Source organism: Ambystoma mexicanum, chromosome 3q (assembly GCF_040938575.1).
Source record: "Ambystoma mexicanum isolate Mex_15411 chromosome 3q, UKY_AmexF1_1, whole genome shotgun sequence".
NCBI classification, from domain to species: domain Eukaryota; kingdom Metazoa; phylum Chordata; class Amphibia; order Caudata; family Ambystomatidae; genus Ambystoma; species Ambystoma mexicanum.
This window is the reverse complement of record NC_090926.1, coordinates 782,915,459-782,930,775: the sequence shown is the minus strand read 5'-3', so window position 1 is coordinate 782,930,775 and position 15,317 is coordinate 782,915,459. Positions and strand designations below refer to the sequence as shown.

At 50.6% G+C, this 15,317-nt stretch overlaps 1 protein-coding gene across 2 annotated transcripts in view; it reads left to right on the top strand.

Moving 5' to 3' along the window:
• LOC138582988 (monocarboxylate transporter 6-like) overlaps nucleotides 1–15,317 on the top strand; it is an 863,635-nt gene that overhangs the window by 203,459 nt on the left and 644,859 nt on the right. The gene's annotated exons all lie outside the window — the stretch shown is intronic.

Here is a 15,317-nt window from a genome sequence, read left to right as displayed (position 1 = left end):
GAAATGAAACGGCGCCCCTTTTTATTTATTTTTTTATTTTTTGCTCAATGCTAGAGATAACCGTGGTTATAACTGGTATAACCGGGGTTAGCTGAAAACGAAAAACGGAAAAAATGCCAGTTGGAGGAAGAAAAAGGATGAAATGGCATCAATCTAGAGTCGGTTAGGGGGAAAGGACACCTTGAGAAATTGGGGAGTTGGGGGGGTGGCGGCTGGGAACCAATTTCAGATCTCAAATGATTTCTCATAACTGGGGTTATACTGTGGATAACCAGGGTTATAGTAGAAAACGGGATCAGGAATGAAAGTGTGTCACACGAAAGTAAGCAAGGTTATTCGGGGGAGTTTTACGGATAACCAGGGTCATTTGTAGTACATTGCAAATATAAAGGCAGTTATGGGAAAACGTTTTTTTTTAAAAAAAAAAAAAGTTAACTTTTTTTATTACAAAAAAAGCGGACTTTTACATCTACGGTGCGGTGGGGGGGGAATGGGTGGTGGGGCCACAGCCAAAGGCAATGGCTAGTGGGCCTGTTTAGGAAACCTTTCGGAACAATATGTAGAGTGGCCACGGCTAAAGGTAGTGGGCACTGGCCATGGCCAAAGGACATGGCTAGTGGGACCAGAACAAAACATGTAAAGGGGCTAAGGCCAAGGCTTGTGAGTAAGAAAGAAAGGTAGTGCTTTAAAATATACAGCCCAAGGCCCTAGCTATTGGACCTGAAAGACATGTGGGTCAAAATGACACATATTGGGATAACATGTAATGTACAGAGGACACAGCGAAGGGCATGGCTAGTCGCTCAGTGGTGTTTTAAAATATACAGAGGGCACGGCCAAAGGGCGTTCTCACTGGCCTGGGCCAAATGCCTTGGCTTGTGTGCACGAAAGACATGTATAGTGGCCACGGCCGAAGGCCATGGCCACCTAGTGGGTCCAAAAGAAACATATTGGGGGTACATGTACAGTGGGCATGAATGAAGTCCTTGGCCACTGTGGTCCGATAGTGTTTTAAAATATACAGTGGGCACGGCTGAAGGCATGCTCACTGGAAAGGGCTGAAGGCCCTGGCTACTGGGCCTGACAGACGGGTATAGTGGCAGAGGTGGAAGACCGTGGCCACCTAATGGGTCCAAAAGAAACATACTGGGGGAACTTGTATAATGGACACGACCGAAGGCTGTGGCTAAAGGCCATCGCCGAAGGTACATGGATAGTCATCCGGTAGTGTTTTAAAATATGCAGTGGGCACAGCCAAAGTCTGTGCTCAGTGGCCAGGTCCGAAGGCCCTGGCTAGTGGGCCTGAACGACATGTATAGTGGCCACAGCATTTGGCAGTGGCCACTGTGATGAATCAAGGGAACTTTTCCCTTCTCCCCAAGGGAGAGCACCTTCCTGTGAGGGTACGGAGGTGAGCCTGCTCCGTAATACCCTCCCTAAGGGACGAGACAAGTGGGGCCTCATCGGGAGGAACTCCCCCTTAAGGGACAAGGCTGGACATACCATAGCTTACATGGGATGTTTTTAAAACACATGAAAATATGAACTATCAAACCTGGATGAAGAAACACCAAAAGGGTATTGCTAGCTTGTGAGAAAAGGTGGTTTCCCTTCAAATTAAGATGTCCACTTTACTCAGACGAGTATGTTAAGGACCATGCATCCCAAGAGGGAGGAGAAACGAGCAGAGGATTGCAGGCGCAGGCTGTTGGAATTCCCGAGCTGTGCAACTGTGAAAGAAAATCTGGGAACCCGCGAGTTTCAAACTCGCTTGCTGCTGCAACACAGGATGCCTAAGCTACAGCAGTCCCAAGAGCCAGGAAGCGGAGAGAGAGGAAGCCCAAACCCAAGCAGAGGTGGTGGCAAGTCCATGGAGACGAGACTGCCAACCCCAGAGGACCACACTGTGTCTGTGAGTGCAGTCGACCATGGAGACACTGCGAGAAGGAGAACAAGGACGTGAACACTGAGAGAAGACAGCGTCCACGATTGAAAGAGGGAGAAACCGCGAGACAGAAGCCTTCCGACAGCGTGCTCCATCCAAGAAGAAGGTAACCAGGAGAACAGGAGGTGCGGGTAGGTTCAAGAAAATCATTATAACACACAGTTAACTGTTCACAGTAGAAGACCTGAACCATAGTTCACTTTAAAAGCAACTGGATATAAAGATTGTGAATCAAGAGAAGAGCATTATAATACACAGTTCACTCGTCACAGTAGAAGACATGAAAAAGGGATAACTTTGAAAGTAAATAGATAGGAATGTTGTGAATCAAGAGTACTCCTACGTCCCGTCCCCTTTCCTCCATACTTATGGGACATCTCTCCGTCCTGTGGGACTGGACCGGAACACTTTGTAAAAAGCATCCAAAAATGTTCTCAAAAATGTGTCCTTCCTCTTTCTTGCACGGGCGCGGCCCCAACCCCGCCCACCGTGGCTCCGCCCCGCGCAACGCCCATCAGTCCTTTTCTTCTCTCATTCGGGACTGGACGCACTTGCATCCTAGGAAGATAGTCTTCCCTTTTTCCTCTCTGGCTCTCGCTAGCGATCCTTTACTAGTCTGTCTATGCCATTCAAACTAGACTTTCCAAATTGCTCTCGTGTCACCGTCGCTTCGCGAGGGCGTATCCCCATCCTCTTTGCCTAGAGTGTTTGGGTCCGGATTACCGTTGGGGCGCCTGTTTTTACTGCGACTCCCTCTCAGTCCGGGCACTTCAACGTCGGTTGGAACGGTGGGAGGAGGTGTTCGGCAAACTTCTCCTTCACATTTTCAGGCGTTCATCGACAAAAAGAAGAAACGCCTGGTAAGTTCTTTACTTTTCAGAGCACCCCGGCTGGGGGATACCTTTCCGGGTTCCTCCCGGACCAGGAAGGACGTTGATCGCTCTGTCACCGAAATTGCCCTGAGGTGCCCGTTGGGCCTACTAATTGTACCAGAGCAGAGGGTCTCCGTAAGGGGCCTATGGATACCAGAGCACGCTGAGAGGCCCCTCCTGTGGGGGCTGTTTGTGGACCCAGTTCTACTGAGTCGTGGGGTACCGGAGCTTACTCTGAGGCCTCTGTCGGCTTCCCTCAAAAATAAGACCGGGGTGCGCCCGAGGCCTTGGGTGGGGTTGCTTTCACCGAACGGATGTTCGAGGCCCGCACAGATAAGGCTGTTACCGGACCTGGGTCCGAGGTCCCTGGTACAGAGGCTAAAGCTACCAACAGTTCTGAGAGGCCTAGCAAGGCCTTGTCGGTGAAAGCTGTTTCTCACCATTCCCGCTCTTGCAGCGACACCAGACCTGGTGAGGGGGCAAAGAAGCAAAGTTCTTCTTTTACCGGCAGTGCCAAGGTCCTTCCTTCAAAGGCTAATTTGGCGGTTGGTATGTCACAGAAACATTCCAGGCCTCACAGTACCAGCTCTGCTGAGTTCCCTTATGTTAAGGCTACAGTTAAGACCCCTGATCCATCGACGGGGACCCCTGCCTCACTTCCTCACGTGCCGCAGTTCCTCTCAGGTGATGACAAAATGGCACCCGTTCCACCGCGGCAGCCATTTTGGGTGCTGCCCCTACAACTACGCCATCGGCCTCAGGTGTAGGGCCTGGTTCCGTGGGTGAACACAGAGTCCCTTATGCGCATCCTTATCGGCCAGTTTATGATTGGAACGCCTGGATGCCCCTTCCGCACTCTGTTTCGTTGCCTGTGGGGTCGGCACCGTTGATTTATGTGGATTCGTCGGTGGAGGGGCCGGTGTGGAACCCTTCCCTGTTACGTCCCTGGAATTATCCTCCTCATGAGAGGCCGCCTCAGGTTCCAAAGCAGTCCCCTGAGGAAGCCTTTTTCGGTAAATTTCAGATGCTCATGCGTACCGACCCCATGAGGGAATATTTCAAAGGGTTTTTTAGGGAGATATGTCCGCCCACGCCTACGGTTCCACCCGTTCCTCCGGTGGTACTGCCGGCGCCTCCCTTGCCCATGGTGCCTTCCTCGACTCTTCCGCCTTTGCCACCATTGTTCCCAGTGGACAAGCCAGCGCCCGATTCGGCTCAGCAAGATCCTGACCTGTCGGATGACGGCAAGGCGATCAGGACAACGAGGACCTGCCCCACTCTATCAGAGCTTTCCATGACCGGGTACTGGACATGATGGCTTTTTTGGATGTTCCGGTGCCCGAGGCACTCGCTCTGCAGGAGGGTGTGCTTTCTGGGGCCTTCACCCTGTCTCCCTTGGAGCGTACCGGCCTGTTCTTGCAGAAGGACGTTCTGACCAAGGTCCGTAGGGTCTGGAAGAAGCCACACTCTGGACTGTTCGTCAATAAGAAAATTGACGTGCGATACAGGCTGCATTCTTCGGAAGAGGTGGCCCTGTCGTCTTGTCCGCGCCCCTCCTCCACAGTAGTGGCTGCGGCCATTTTGCAGTCCAGACCTGCAGCATCCTCTTCCACGACGGCTACTCAGGTACTGGGAAAGGAGGATAAGCTCCTTGACTCCCTTGGGAGGAAGATTTTCGCCAACTCGGCCTTGCAGCTCAGGCAGGCCAATGCCGAACTGGTGTTAGCGGGGGCTAATATGCAGATGTGGAAAGGTCTGTCGGAGTTTGAGGAGTTCATCCGGGCGAGAAGCTGGAAGACTTTAAGGGGGGATTGTCTGATGCCAGGGTCCTGGCCCAGGATCTCCTGGAGGCTGCGGCTCATCACGTGGACACCTCGGCTCGGGGCCTTATGCTGGGGGTTGATACCTCATGGCAGGCGTGGCTGCATGCCACTAAATTCTCGAAAGAGGTACAGGACAAGGTGTTGAACCTTCCGTTCGATGGTAAGGAGCTCTTTCATTCCTCAACAGATGTAGAGCTCACCAAGGTGAAGGATAGCACTCAAACGGCTAAGTCCTTGTCAGTCCTTGTTAAGACCCCCTTCAAAACCCAGAGACTGCTGTCGCAAAGCCAACCCTCCTCTGGCTTTAGGGGCGTCCTTGACCGGAAATCTCGCAGAGTGGATACCCCCTCGGGGAATAACCGCCGCAGAAAACAACGGACTCGGTTTTTCTCCCGCTCCTCAGCCTCCTCTTCAGATGGCAACACCACTGAAAAACCTGCAAAATGAGGGTTTTGTGCGCTCGCAGGAGACCCCGGTGGGAGGACGCATCGCGTCTCATTGGGAGGCGTGGCAGACCATCACCGAAAACAGATGGGTCTTGTCAGTCGCTTGGGCGGGCTTCCGCTTACCCCTACCCCCCACCTCACCCTTCAACCCTCCTTTTCAGCTGTCGGGCTCGCCCTCCCTCAAAGCCGAGGTTCAGAAACTTCTGCGCCTCAGAGCTGTGGAACCCGTTCCACTCGGGGAACGAGGGGAGGGCTTCTACTCCCGGCTGTTTACGGTGCCCAAACCCAACCAGGCTGGCCTGCACACCATCCTAGACCTTTCCCAGTTCAATCTTTTCCTACCCCAAGAGTAATTCAAGATGATCACGCCCGGCCAGATACGGTCCTCCTTGCAGATTGGGCGATTGGCTCAGTGTGGTGGATCTTCAGGATGCATACATGCATACTCTGATTTGGAATCCACACAGGAGATATCTCCGTTTCTCTTTGGGAGAGGAGCACTTCCAGTTTCCAGTGCTTCCTTTTGGCCTCAGTTCGGCGCTGCGTGTCTTCATGAAGATGATGTTGGTGATTGCGGCCTATCTTCATCTGCAGGGTATCCATGTGTATCCGTATTTGGACAACTGGCTCTTACGCAGCCCTTTTCTGTTGAAAGCAGCGGGCAATCTTCAGTCTCTCCTTCAGCCCCTGTTCCATCTTGGGCTGTCGGTGAACTGGCAGAAATCTTCCATGACGGTCTCAAAGGACTTGATTTTCCTGGGTTTTCGCTGTAACACGATCGACTGCAGAGTGTACCTGACCGGGGACAGGATGGCGGATCTGTTAGCCACGTGTCAGATGTTTGCGCAGTCGGAGAGCATGTCGGCCTGGTGGTTACAGAGGTTTCTGGGCCTCATGGCCTCGTGTGTGTTGGCTCTTCCTCTTGCTCGTCTCAAGATGGTGGACCCAGATGGCTTTTCGGAGTTCTTGGCGTTAGGCTGTGGACCCGGATTCCAAGCTGATGATGATTCCGGCTTCCATGAGAGTGGACCTGGAATGTTAGTCATCTCTCAGCAACCTGGGTGCGGGGGTTTCAGGACCCAGTCCCTACAGTGACGATCATGACTACCTCCTCCCTCCTGGGGTGGGGTGCGATGTTAGATCCTCTTCAGGTCTCGGATCTCTGGTTGCCTCAGGAAAAGCTCCTCCACATAATTCATTTAGAGCTTCTGGCGATCTTCCTAGCGCTCAGGGCATTCAGACCGGTCATAGCCAACAAAGTGGTCCGCATACACACGGACAATGTGGTGTCGATGTATTACATCAACAAGCAAGGGGGAACCAAGTGTCCTCCTCTCGTGGATCTGCCCATCCAGATTTGGGAGTGGGCTGTGCTTCATGGTGTTTGGCTGCCTGCAGTGCATATCCCGGGCCAGCTGAATGTCACAGCGGATGCCCTCAGCCGGCGGTCAGTGGTCAGCTACGAGTGGGAGTTGAAGGCAGAGGTCCTCTCATGGATTTTCTTGTGTTGGGGCACACCGCAGATGGACCTCTTTGCTACGGCGGTAAACAAGAAGCTTCCTCAGTATGCCTCCAGAGGGGGGCTGGGAGCCTCCTCTCTGGGGGATGCTCTCGAGATTCCATGGCACAACATGAGAGCTTACGCCTTCCCGCCTCTGCCTCTAGTCCATCGAGCAATTTGGAAGCTGAAGAACTTGGGGAACTGTTCCCTTCTGCTCATAGCCCCGTGGTGGTCGGCCAGGTTTTGGTTCTCAGAACTTCAACACCTGTCGGTGTATCAGCCGATCAGGTTACCAGTGACCCCCGATCTTCTTTACCAAGGGGAACAGCAGATGTGGCACCCCTCCACACAATCGCTCAGCTTGGCGGCATGGTGCCTGAGTTCAAGTCTTTAGAACATCTTAACTTGTCTCCGGATAACATGCGTATTATCCAGGCAGCCAGGAAACCCTCGACTAGATCCCAATACAGAAGTAAATGGCTCAGGTTCTGTCATTGGTGTTTGGAAAAACAGTTGGACCCAAGGGGGGGCTTCGATTGACACGGTGCTGTCCTTCGTATCCTTCCTAGCAGAGTCGGGTGTTCACGTTCTGTCATGCAGAACTTACCTTTCAGCGGTCTCCGCTTATCTTTCTTTCTACGGACCAATGTTCTTACTCTCTGGGTAATCCAGTGGTTAGGAGGCATTTTGCAGGCTTGACACGCCTCTACCCTCCAATTCGTAGTCCGCACCCGCTGTGGGACCTAAATGTAGTCCTGACGGCGTTGTGCCACCAGCCTTTTGAACCAATGGCTACGGTGGACCTCAAGTACCTATCCTGGAAAGTGTCATTTTTGGTCGCCGTTACGTCTGCGAGGCGGGTGAGTGAACTCCAGGCCTTGTCAGTGGAGCATCCCTTTTTGGTCTTTCACAAGGATAAGGTAGTCCTACGGACGAATCCTGCTTTCCTGCTGAAGGTGGTAACTGAATTCCATCTGAATCAGTCGATTTCCCTGCTGGTCTTTTTTCCGAATCCTACCTCAGAGGCAGAAAGGATTCTGCATTGTCTTGATGTCAGAAGGGCTCTTAAGTTCTATCTGGACAGAACTTCCGAGCTTAGGAGTTCTTCTCAACTGTTTGTGACTTTTGGTAACCCTCAGGGTAAGCAGGCGTCTAAGGCGACTATTTCTCGGTGGATCGCCGCCTGCATTATGGAGTCTTTCACCGTCCAAGGGCTGAAACCTCCTAAGAGTATTCATGCAGACCTGGTGGGGGGCAAGGCAGCCGTGGTTGCTTTTCAGAAATATGTCCCCTGGGGGTCCATCGCTAGGGCAGCTACTTGGGCCTCCCCATCTACTTTTTCTAAGCATTATTGTCTTGACATGAGCTCAAGAGCTGATGCTCAGTTTGGTCAGGCTGTGCTGAAGAACCTTTTTCAGTAGGGTTATTTCCATCTACCCGTAGTTCCTGTTAGGAGTGCTTGGTAATCTCCCATAAGTATGGAGGAAAGGGGACGGGACGTAGGAGTATAACCAGGTTACTCACCGTAGTGACCACCTTACTCCTAGTCCATAGTCCCCTTTCCTCCATACGCCCACCCAACGTCCCCTCTAATAAGGTTCCTCTGTTATTGCTAATAGGTCTTCGACCTGGCGATAGAAAAGGACTGATGGGCGATGCGCGGGGCGGAGCCAAGGTGGGCAGGGTTGCGGCCGTGTATCGGGCTCCGCGCAAGAAAGAGAGGAAGGACACATTTTTGAAAAAAATCTTTGGATGCTTTTTACAAAGTGCTCCGGTCCCGTCTTATAGGACGGAGAGATGTCCCATAAGTATGGAGGAAAGGGGACTATGGACTAGGAGTAAGGTGGTCACTACGGTGAGTAACCTGGTTAAAAACTTTGAGAAATTGGATAATGGAAGAGCGAGAACCAGTGGGACAACATACTCTGAGAAAGGGGGAAAACAAGGCACTAACGTGCACAAGAGCAAAGTATTACTCAGGAGAAAGAAAAACAGGGCTATAAGCCTAAACCAGAGACTGAACCCAGAGCTTCAAGAAAAGCGGAATTGTTAAAGCGTAAATGTGAAAGCCCACAACAAGGATATTCACTCAAAAGGTCAGTTCCTGGTCTTTATTATTATTATTATTATTATTGTTGTATTTATTGAGCATGGACCTAGCTTCAAGAAGCAACTGAGCACTTTACTGAGGGATACAATACAGAAATACAACAGAGCACTTTACAGAGGTATACAACAGTACACATGCATAATAGAGCGCTTTTCAGAGGTAAAAGTGGATGTCACACTCACCTGTGTCTCTGCGGGAGCGATGGATGAGCCTCCCTTGACCCCGAGTTCTCACTTCCCCTGTTTTCACCCGGAGGGATTCCTGTCAAATACAAGATATACACTCAGACCTGAATTCACCTGATTCCCCTGGACCCTTCTCTTCATTTTACAGTGTGCTGTGATGTCCCCTAAGGGCTTACCTTGATATTTGGTAAGGTGTGCACTCCATCCTGCATTCGCAGGGGCGCAATTCGCTCAAGGCGCCAGTTTCTTCACTGGCTAGAAAGTCTTTTCCACAAGTGAACGTTGCACGTAGAATGTTTAGTGTCCTGAATTGTCCGTATTTTCTTGTTTGCCAAGGTATTTTGTGGGTGAGTAGCGCTGCGTGTAGAAGTCAGCTGCTGGTAAGCGCAGCATTTTAAATTTGAGCGTGCCTGGTAATGTCTCTCCCTTTTCCTTGCAGGAGTGGATTATGTGATATTAGCAACTCGAGTTTGGGTTCAGCGCTACCGGAGACTTAGTGGTCTGGTAAGTTTGCAGGGAGGCTTTGGTAAGTATGTACTCAGTTATGAGAGGGAGCGCAGTGCAATAGTCTCCACGTTATTGGGGCGAGCGCAATGACTAATGTCTCTTCTTTCTTTTGCAGGGGTTTGTGCGCTCGTACAACTGACCTGGATTCCAGCGTCGTGGGAAGATTCGGTGAGTATGCGCAGCGTTATTGAAGAACGCATGCTAATGCTGTTCTTCTTTGTTCTTACAGGTGCCGGTGTTGAAGTCCCGTCTTGACCGGAGATAGCTGCGGCGTGGAGAAAGCACGGAGTATCTGTAAGCAGAAGCAGAATGATCCGGATCAGGTAAACGGAAGCAGGGGGATCCGGAGCAGTTAAACAGAAGTAGGATGTTACGGAGCAGGTAAGCTGAAGCAGGATGATCCGGAGCAGGTAAACTGAAGCAGGATGATCCGGAGCAGGTAAGCAGAAGCTGGCTGATCCAGAGCACGGCAAGTGTGTTGCTGATGCAGCTCACAGTAAGCAACACGAAGCACTGGAAGAATCTTGGGTGTGGCTTATATAGCCAGCCACATCCAAACACTAGAGAGCTCATTAATTGTCATGCACTTCGTGTTTGGCAACAGGAAGTGGTAACCAGGAAGTTACTACAAACACTAGGAAGGAATTAAGTGGAGGTATCTGCTATGTGCTTTTTGTATGCCTATGCCAGGCCTGCCAAGCCTCCACCCAGCTTGCCCCGACTACCTGCCTGGTACCCATGACAGTAGAACAGATATACAGCAGTGGGAAGGATACAAAGGGGCACACAGGAGGGGTACAGCTGTACATGGTTGCAAGGAGGAGAGGGGTGGATGGCATCTAGCAAGTCAGGAGGTGCGGGGGCAACGTGATGCCCTAGGTGTCAAAGAGAAGAGACTCCTTGAAGAGGTGGTTCTTGAGTTCTTTCTGAATTGTAGGAACTTGGGGCGAGTCTGATACTGACAGGCAGAGGTTACATAGTCTTGGTGCGTGGGCAGAGAAGGCTTGTTTTCTGGTCCTTTCCTTTTTGCAGCTGTATATTTCAAGTCTACATGTGTCCTGGTTTCTGGTAGTTCACTGTCCGCCAGAGATACTGAGTTTCTCCATGAGGTAGCTGGGTGACTTGAGGGCTACTGCCTTGTAGATAATGCAGCAAGACTTGAAGGTGATTTGTGCATGCAGTGGCAGCCAGTGAAGGTTGATGAGGGCTGGAGTGATGTGGTTGTATCTGCATAGACCCTTGATAAGGCATTCAGCTGAATGTAGGACATTTTCTCAGGGGCACAAGGGAGGACGACGGGAGGCCTTTGAGGAGGGCATTGCCCCTATCCAGTTGGGATAGGACAAGTGCTGGAACAGTGGATCTAAAGCTGTCCGGAGGGAGGAAAGGCTTGACTTTCCATGGGATGGAGAGCTGTTAACAAGCTGTCTGGGCTTTCTTAGCTATGTGTGTCTTGAAAGAGAGGTGTTTTCGATGTGGAGCCCAAGGGAATTGGCGCAGGAGGTGAGCTCTGGGTTGAATCCCGCCGGGTTGATGGTTGATAGCCGGGTCTATATCTCTGGATGTTCGTCGTTGTTAGTGAGGAGTAGGAATTCAGTCTTGGAGGGGTTGAGCTTCAAATATTCACTGGACATCCTAAACTGAATCAGCGAGGGGCAGGTTTTGAGCCTGTGGATGTCCTTGATGGAGTCGATCTTGAGGTATTGAGGTATAGCTGTGTGTCATCAGCGTATTGGTGGATGTGGATGTTGTGTGGGCTTGGAGGTGTGCTGAATCCTAAGATGTTGTCACTTCTCCCCAAGAGGAAACCCCTTCCCATGAGGCCAGGGAGGTGAGGCCAGTTCCTGATATTCCTCCTTGGGGTGCTACTCAGCGGGAGGATCTCATCAGGAGGGACTAACCCTCTGGTGATCAGGGAGGACATCTCAGGAGAATGTGATACTAACCACTCGTGCTTCACACACTTCCTTTACCTCTCCTCAGTCAATGAGGCCCACCTTACCAACTCTCACTTCCACACAACGCACTCCCATGTTTATAAGTGAGACTGAATACCTTACAGTTACTGAGACGTGGAAAAGTAGGGATGACTTAATGAAGATCTCCTTGACAGGTACTGAGATGAGGAGGAGATGCAGAACAATGTAGATTCCTCCTAAGAACTTCAGTGAGCATTCTAGCTGTCATCGCGCATTCAACATAAAGAGTGAGGAAGGACTTAATGTTTTGTCAGGCCCTCCCAGGATAATCTTAGAGTCTGGAGGACGTCCAGCTTGGAAGAGATAGACTGCTACTGACCGGGATGCATGCGAAGGAGCTGAGGCGTCCCTATCCGGTCCGCCGTGCCTGACTGACGAAGAACTGGAAGAGCAGTGGTCCGGGTGTAAGTAGTAACAGGACTGCACAGTTGTGTCAAGATGGGCAACCCACCCAAAGAGAAGCTCTGTGGAGCAGCTGCAGATTCTGCGGAAGCAGCGCAAGAATGCAAGAAGCTGAGCAAGATGTTGGAGAAGCATGCGACCAATGGAGAAGAATGGGTAGAGTCCCAGAAGGTACATGGGATGTCAGGATCGAGAAAAGGGGAAAGATAAACCTCAAACTAAGGGTCTGGAATCCAGATAAGCTCAAGGGGAATTGATTAAGCAATTGGCCATATAATAGTACCTGGCAGGAGAGAGAACCAGGTGTATCGGGAACAAAATACAGAGGAAAAAATAGTGTTGATGACCTGCAACTTGAGGAGGAGATCCTCACTAGCAATCTTCTTCGTGGCAGTACCTGGCAGGCGAGTGAACCAGGCCTGCCCAGACAAAGCCTTAAAGAAACCCGGGTCTGGGACCCGTACCAACAAGTTTATATATGAGAAAGGCCAGGGGAAGGGAGGCCTACCCCCTGGCATTGTGAACTGTGATAAAAAGCCTGAGAAAGGCCAGGGGAATGATATATTTTATTCATATCGCGCTCATACCCAAGTGTTTCATAGCACAAGCAAGCAAAGGTAGGGGAACAAGGGAGAACAAAAACAACAATCTTACTAGGCCCAGTGACAGTTACAATGCGCAAGTGCATGGAAAAGGGAAAAGAGGGAAAGTGATTGGAGGGGGGAGAAGTGGGAAGTGCGGAACAGAGGAGAGAACACAATAAATAATAAGTGCACTAAATAAATAAATACAGGCAGTGAAAAGTGGTAGTGCAGCCAGCCAGTGGCAAGTGCATGATTAGTCAGATAGGGTATATCTGATAAGTGCAGAAGAAAAATGGGGGACTGTATGCGTACAGATCCCAGTGCAAGGGGTGGCCCGGAGGCAGGGTGAGCAGGTACCTGGGCCCGAAGGACAGCTGGTGGCCAGGTGCATGGTGCCAAGAGAGAAAAAAGATCAACAGGGGAGAGGAGGGGCAAAGGCAGAAGCGAAGAGGAAGGTCTTGAGGTGCTTCCCGAACCAGAGATGGTTCTCCTCAAGTTTCAAGTGGCCGGGAGGCTGTTCCAAAGGGAAATCCCAGCCGAAGATCTGCCCCCAGCTTGTTTCTTTGAAAAACGACTGACCCTAAGGGAGTTAGAAGTAGAGGAGCAAAGGGCTTGAGAGGGGAGGTATTTACAAAGGGATAGTTGAAGGTATTTTGGGCCCAGGCCCCAGAAAGCCTTGTGGACAATGCAGAGGGTTTTAAATGTAATAATTTCCCCTGGGTTTGTGAACGATGAAAGAAAAGCCACAGAAGGCCAGAGGAAGGGAATCATTCCTCCTGGTGTTGTGAACTGTGAAAGTAAAAGCAAAGAGAGTGTGAGAACAAATCCAAGGAAGGCCGGGGCAAGGAAGTCATTCCCCTGGCATTGTAAAACCAAGTGAAAAGATAGTCCAGGGGATGGGAGACATTCCTCCAGGCTTTGTTTGGGACTAACACTGAGAGCCAGGCACCAAGAGAAGGGAGTAATTCTCCTGGTATTTTAGTTTACAAGAAGGATCAAACAGTGATCCAGAGACCACTAGGGGGCGTGGAAGGCAATGGCTGCCTGAAGTTCAGCTCCTCTCACTGAGGAAGCAAAAGATATGAGAACAAACTGATCCCGGACCCGTTACGAGATATGAAACCCAAGGTTGAAATTGTAAAACGTTGGTGAAGGCAGGGGCGAGGATAACGGACCTCCGAATTGAGAAATAACCGACATATGTGCGAGGTGCCCACTGAGGCCTCCACACAAGTAACATCCCACCGGAGGCGGCAACCAGAGTAGCGGAACACATATCCCAAAGACATTCTGAAAGGAAATAGCGAGGGACAGGAGGACCGATAGTCCCACAAGAAGCATTGAGGTACCCAGGGGGGAACAAAAGCTCATGCAACCCCAACCAAGACCGGAGTGGAGGAGGGGACCCCACACGCCCAGCCTGACCGTAGCACAGCCTGTGGCAGGAGGCAGAGACCTGCGTGGCCGTGCCCCGGGTCGCCATCACAGCAGGAACCCAATCCATCGGCCGAGCCAGACCGAAGAAGAGAAAAGCCTTACTCCGGAGGCACGACACCCCAGCCAGGAGAGCCCCATGGAAGACAGTGAGTAATGAACACAACAGGTGAGAGGCCGCCCCCGGCCACCATAAAGACACAGAAGAAAAAGGAGAATAATTTGCAACCCAGATGGGCCCTCCCACGTACCTGCAGCCCAGCAAGAACCCCAGAGACACTGAGGGGCGGCAAACTCCCCACCACTGATACAACGGGGTCCTCCATGGGGCCCTAACATCAAGGAAGAAGGACACCCGCCTTCAATTGGTGGGGGGAGTGGACAGGCACAGACCCAGCAGTGGGGCAAAGACAATTGTACAACAAAGGGGGGAACAGCCCTCGCCAGGACATACAAGTGCAGCATACACCATACACCTCTGACCAGTGCAAATGAGCATAGAGACCCCCATAAAGGACCCAAACACAGTGAGGCACCCCACTCAAGGGTAAAAACCTCTTGAAAAGACGAAGAGATGAAGAGGAGACAAGGGAAGGCCCCCAAGAGACCATGTGCCCCCTAAGCAATTGCTCACACTCGAGGAGAGCGGCGCAAATTGTTGGGGACCGACTCCAGCAATACAGAAGGGAGGAGGCGTCCAAAGCTGAGACAACCCCAGAGTGCCCACCAAAATGAGTGACGCTTCCACCAAAGAGGACATTGCGGGGCTGATGGCGGAGATTAGGGCCCTACTCTCTGATATACAATTCTCCATATCGGAACTAAGAGTGAAAATTGACAAGGTAGAAGGAAAAGTAGAAAATCTGGAAAACAACCAAGTCAACATGTACCTGATAGAAATTAAACTTAACACAAGAATGACAGAAATAGAATAAAGAGAGGAAGAAATTACCCTCAAAATGGATGATATGGAGAACCGAGAAAGGAGATCGAACATTTGAATAATCGGTCTGGAGGAAACAGACTGGGAGACACCGGCTCAGATTGAGGTAAAAGTACAGGACGTAATCAACTTTCTGTTTAAGTAGGTGTTCAGAAAAGGGTGGACCCTATTTTTTAAGGGGAAGAACCTTTGAGGGTCAAAGACCTGTAACAAAATAGAACATTGAAGGTAATTACCCCATATCTCAAGCGCAAATTCTTAGGGGTAGTGTCCCAACATAGGCTTGCTTAAAACACCCAGTCTAAATGGATGGGAAAGCGGAATTTTCTTTTGAAATAACTTGCCCAGCAAACTGAGAAATATAGAACTAAAAATATTGAATTTATTACAAACTTGGTAGAACACAGTTTTAAAAGAAGCAAAGATGGTTACTCAATTAAACAAGACAATTTTTTAAAATTTGATAAAAGAAACATCAAATACAATGCATAAACATAGGTGGGGTTAGTATGTGTTTAAGTGAAGTTTTTATTGCACAATCATGTTCAGGGGAATAGCAGAGAAATATGTTGAACCACAACTGTCA